Raw genomic sequence first — 6,327 nt, forward strand, 5'->3', positions numbered from 1 at the left:
AAATCATAATTGAGGACTGAGGTCAGTTATAACATTATTCAATAGACCCCAGTCATAGAATCATACAGCAGATATGGTATACTGCATTTCATCCATGCCAACTGTGTTAACGAGCAAGGTAGTCCCAGCTGCCCATATTTGGTCTGTAGCCTACTAATATTCTCCTAATCATATACTTATTTAAATGGCTTTTAAAATAATACTGTAGGTTTTTGCAAATAAATCAATGTGAGGCATTTTATATTTAAGAAATACCATAACAACTCATTTATTGTACTCCAAAAACTGAACACAAAGCACAGTAACTGAACTTCATGTAATTATGTCATGTTAGATCAACCTCTCAAAGTGAACCCCAACTCAATGTCAGTGGTTGTGAATTTAAAAACGTTTCTACTAATTACATTATCCATCACAGACCCTTCCCCCATCCCAGAATTCACAAAAACCAACAACGTGGGCCAGTCCAGAGCTTGGATGAGCCTCCTGGCACGGGTCCTATGTTCCATGGGTGGAGGGACAGCAGGTGCCTTTAGCTCATCCTGAGGTGAGTTGACACACTCATAGTCAGGTTGTGATGGCAGGGGCATGGTAGCTGAGTCCTCCAAATATTAGTGGGCCAGTTTAAGGCCATCCACCAAAATACATTCAGGTTTACCCTTCTTGTCTATGGTAAGTCTTTTCTCTGCATTCCAAAATATGGAACGGGCCATCATAAGGGGGCCTAAGGGGATGTTGTTGTGCATCATAGCAGATGAAAACAAACAAGGCAGAATGCAGGTCAACAGGAACCCAAGAATGGTGTATGCCAAGTTGAGAGGTAGGTATTGGTGCTAAGAAATTGAATTTTCTGAGGAGGGTAGAATGCTGTTGGGAGGTTGATCAGGCATTCGTGGCATCAGGAATAAAATTAACTGGCACTAGTAATGGCTGCCTGTATATCAACTCAGCTGCAGGTCCTCTTTTGGAGCAGCTCAGAGTCCCAGCAGGAGCCATGGGAGACGATCTTGCCAACACTGATCTGTCAGGGAAGCCTTCAGCTCAGCCTTTAAGTAGCCATGAAACCACTCACATAGACCATTGGACTGCAGGTGATACGCCATGATGTGATGTAGCCTAACGTCAAGGTCATGGGCCATTGCAGCCCAGAGGTCTGATATGTGTGGCTAGGCATAGCTCAAATACCATCTATCAATTTGCTGACAATACAACCATTGTTGGTAGAATCTCAGGTGGTGATGAGAGGGTGTACAGGAGTGAGATATGCCAACTACTGGAGTGGTGTCATAGCAACAACCTGGCACTCAACATCAGTAAGACATAAGAGCTGATTCTAGACTTCAGGAAGGCTAAGATGAAGGAACACATACCAATCCTCATAGAGGGATCAGAAGTGGAGAGAGTGAGCAGTTCCAAGTTCTTGGGTGTCAAAATCTCTGAGGATCTAACCTGGTCCCAACATACAGATGTAGTTATAAAGAAGGCAAGACAGTGGCTATACTTCATTAAGAGTTTGAAGAGATTTGGCATGTCAACAAATACACTCAAAAACTTGTATAGATGTACTGTGGAGAGCATTCTGACAGGCTGCATCACTGTCTGGTATGGGGGGAGGCCTACTGCACAGAACCGAAAGAAGCTGCAGAGGGTTGTAAATCTAGTCAGCTCCATCTTGGGTACTAGCCTACAAAGTACCCAGAATATCTTCAGGGAGTGGTGTCTCAGAAAGGCAGCATCCATTATTAAGAACCTCCAGTTTTCTCACTGTTACCATCAGGTCAGAGATACAGAAGACTGAAGGCACACACTCAGCGATTCAGGAACAGCTTCTTCCCCTCAGCCACCTGATTCCTAAGTGGACATTGAACCCTTCGACACTACCTCATTTTTTTAAAATATATGGTATAAAGAAGGCTTTTTAATCTATTCAAAATACATATACTTTAACTGATTTACTTATTTGTTAATATTATTTTTATTTTATTTATTATTATTTTCTTCTCTTCTATATTATCTATTGCATTGAACTGCTGCTGCTAAGTTAACAAACTTCACGTCACATGCTCATGATCATAAACCTGATTCTGAATTGGGGACTGAGGTCAGAGGAAATATCAGATGGGGCGCCAAACCAAGTAATCCAGGTGCTGATGAATGACCGAGCCACATCTGGTGCCGTTGTCAATGCGAGAGGGACAACCTCAGGCCATCTGGTGGTACGGTCCACCATAGTAAAGAGGTGCATGAAAAAGCACCAACAAGGTCCATACTAACATGGTCAAACCATCGCTCAGGGACCTCAAAAGGTGTCACGTCACGCTTGAACATAACAGTTAACTTTTGGCTGCTGGCATTCTACACAAATTGCAGTCCAATCGCGCATGTCCTTTCTAAGGCTGTGCCACACAAACTCCGTGCAACCAGTTTCTGTGAGGCCTTCCAACCCAGATGCAAGAGGACATGTACGGAGTTGAAAAACAATCTGACTCCAGTTTGCAGGCACTATGGGATGGGGGTGACTGGTTAAGACATCGCACAGGATGGAAACCCCAGCTTTGCTGAACTTAATGTCAGGCAACCACAGGCACGTGACTGCATTTTGGTAAGCCTGGACCTCTGGGTCGGTAGATTGGTCAGCTGCCAGGCGGCATAGTCAACCTTTATGTGTATGGGCATTATTTTTCCCCTTGATATATTGTATATCAGATGTGGACTCTGATACGTAGGCCAGTTGGTGCTGCTGCTGTGCAGGCAAATAGGTCTGATAATTTGGCCATTGCATGCAACAAGGGTCAATGAATGCTGTGAAATGGCGACCCTCTAGAAGAAAACAAAAATGGTAGACAGGCAGATGGAGATCGAGGAGCTCATGGTTAAACATGCTGTACTTCCTCTCGGGGGGACAGAGCTGCTAAATGAAGAAGGTGAGCGACTGCCACACACCTCCAACCAACTGGAGGAGCAAAAGAAAGTCCCTATGCTTCTTAGCTTAATGGTCCCAAGAATATACAGTCTTTTACGTAACTTAGTAGCCCCTGCAAAGCCAGCAAGCATGATGTTCAATGAAATTGTTACAGAATCACTTGAGCCCTAACTGGTATATAAGGTGTACAAGATGATGAGAGGCATTGATCGTGTGGATAGTCGGAGGCCTTTTCCCAGGCCTGAAATGGCTAACACAAGAGGGAACAGTTTTAAGGTGCTTGGAAGTAGGTACAGAGGGAATGTCAGGGTAAGTTTTTTACGCAGAGAGTGATGAGTGCATGGAATGGGCTGCCAGCAACTGTGGTGGAGGTGCATACGATAGGGTCTTTTAAGAGACTCCTGGATAGGTACATGGTTAGAAAAATAGAGGGCTATGGGTAACCCAAGGTAATTTCTAAAGTACATGTCCGGCACAGCATTGTGGGCTGAAGGGCCTGTATTGTGCTGTAGGTTTTCTATGTTTCTAAGGTAATAGCTGAGAGATTTAGATATTACAAAAGGAACTAATCAAAAGATGAAAGCCTTTCAGAATACATTGCAGAACTGCGCAAACTTTGCTAATATTGTGACTTCAGAGATGGACTTTCTGATGCATTAAGGGATGCAGGTGAACTATAGAAAAGGTTAGAATGTGAAATGCACAACATGCCCCTGAATGGTGCAAAAATCAAAGATATTATTGATGTAGCAAATTCTCCCATGACGTAAATGACTGTTGGTTCAAAGAAAAAGTCTGCAGAAAGTGTCACAGACAAGGTCACAGAGAGAGAATGTGCAAGGCAGCCAAAAAGCAGAACTGAGGGAAATGTCTCAAACTCAAAACTTAGCAAATGTATAAAGTTACCAAATGTAAAATATATTCAGACAACGTAGAGTCTGACAAAGGTGAACTGTCATGGCTAGAACTGCATAGTATAGCTGAAGCAGATTGCTGAAGTCCAGAGGCTGACTACAAGATAGCATTAGAGAAGACCTCAGTGGTGCTAAAGACTTGCACAGATGAAAAAGTGTCTCCAAAGAATAACTGAAAATAAATGTTACATATGAAGGCCAAACACAAAAGTTAAAGCTTTATGTATTGAAAAGTGCTTCTTGGAAGTAAACGTTTGAGGAAAAAATCCAACTAAACTGGCACTCAATCAAAGCTCTCAATGGGACATCAACAGGCAACAGCAGCCCAAATGGTAGCACTAACCAGAGACAACCAGAGCAGTTTAGTGCTAATGAGGAGGCCTTTAAGAAGGAGATTGGTAAACTCAAAGTCATGAAGTTAGAATTGAACAGGATGGAACAGCAACACCAAGATTCCATAAAGCACACCCTAAAGTGGATGCTGAATTGCAGAGCTTGGAGGCCACTGGAATTTTTTCCAAGGTTGAGTGGAGTGATTGGGCCATGCCCATTGTCCCAATGATCAAAAAAGGGAAGGCAAGAACTTTTTACATAAGTGAGGATTTCCAGGAGAGCATCAATCCAGTGCTGCATACTGTTTAGTATCCCCGCCACAAATAGCAGATATTTTTGGATCTTTGGCAGGTGGGGAGAGATTTTTAGATTAACTTGTCACAAGCCGATCTGCAGATGGAGATTGAGGAGTCAAGCAGGAACTTTCTCACAATCAACACTCACGAGTAACTGTTCCAGTATAATTGTCTTGTTTTTGGCGTCACATCAGCTCCAGCAATTTCGCAAAGAGTAATGGGCCAAGTGTTCCAAGATATCCCAAGAACACAATGTTACCTTGATGACACTATCGTGACTGGCAAAAATGATGTAGGACACCTCCAGAACCTTGGTAAAATGCTTACCAGGCTGAGTGAGTATGGTCTGCATGCAAAGAGAGAGAAATGTGAGTTTTTCAGGAATTAAATCTCATACTGTGGACATGTTATTGACAAACTTGACTTACATAAGTCACAAGAGGAGACTGAAGCAGTGCTACAGGCACTCAAACCAGAAAATGTGTTACAGCTCACGCTGTACTTGGGCCTTGTAAACTACTACCACCAGTTTCTCCCAAACATTGCTACAGTGCTGTATCCATTGAACACACTGTTATGGACAGGAGCAAAGTGGGAAGGTTCAGAAAGATGTGAAAAAGAATTCAAGGAAACAAAGAGACTAATAACATCAGATGAACTGCTCATCCATTATGACTCATCCCTGCCCATCAGACTGGTGTGCGATGAGCCCCTTAAGGCATTAGAGACGTTTCATCACACATTATGAAAGATGGATCTGAACACTCGATTAGGTTTGCATCAAAATCACTGACAATTGCAGAATGCAACTATGCACAGATCGACCAAGAGGCCTTTGTCTAGTTATGGGGAATAAAGAATTTCCACCACTATCTCTATGGACAAAAGTTTGTGCTAGTGACAGATCATCAGCATCTTGTGTCTATTTTCAATCTCAGGAGGGGAATTCCAGTGATGACTGCTACCTAGTTACAACTTTGGGCACTGTTCCTAGGAGCCCACTCTTATGATATAGAAGCAACAAACACAAAATGCTGAAGGAATTCAGCAGACTAGGCAGCATCTATGGAAAATTCGGCAGGACTGGAGAAAAAAAGCTGAGGAGTAGATTTAAAAGGTATGGGGAGAAGAGAGAGAAACAAGGTGATTGGTGAAACCTGAAGGGATGAAGAAAAGAGCTGGAAGGTTGATTCATGAAAGAGACAGAAGAAAAAGGGAGAGGAGAGCCAGAGGAAGGCAATGGGCATGCAAGGAGATAAGGTGAGAGTGGGAGAAAAGGATGGGGAATGGTGAAGGGACTTGGGGGGGGGGGGGGGTTGAGTTAGCATTACCTGAAGTTGGAGAAATCGATGTTCATGCCATCAGGTTGGAGGCTATCCAGACAGAATATAAGGTGTTGTTCCTCCAGCCTAACTGTGGTCTCATCATGACAGTGGAGGAGGCCATTATTGGACATATTGGAATGGGAAGTGGAATTAAAATGGGTGGCCACTGGGAGATCCTGCTTTTTCTGGCAGATGAAGTGAAGGTGCTCAGCAAAGTGGTCTCCCAATCCTCGTCAGGTCTCACCAATATACAGGAGGCCACACTAGGAGCACCGGACACAGTATATGACCCAACAGGGTACCAAGCAACACAGCAATGCTGATGGCTTGTCGCGTCTTCCACTATTGGCAACTGAAGAAGAGAAGTCTTCATCCTGTGACCCAGCAGAAGTGTTCCACACTGCATTGGTGGACCAGTTGCCGGTAACAAATTCTGAAATACAAAGGGAAACAAGAAATGACCCAACAATGTCAAAAGTCTATGAAATCGCCATGCAAGGATGGCCAGCTTATGGCAACCCTATGTTTCCAGAGTT

This window comes from Mobula birostris, chromosome 1, assembly GCF_030028105.1.
Source record: "Mobula birostris isolate sMobBir1 chromosome 1, sMobBir1.hap1, whole genome shotgun sequence".
NCBI lineage: Eukaryota > Metazoa > Chordata > Chondrichthyes > Myliobatiformes > Myliobatidae > Mobula > Mobula birostris.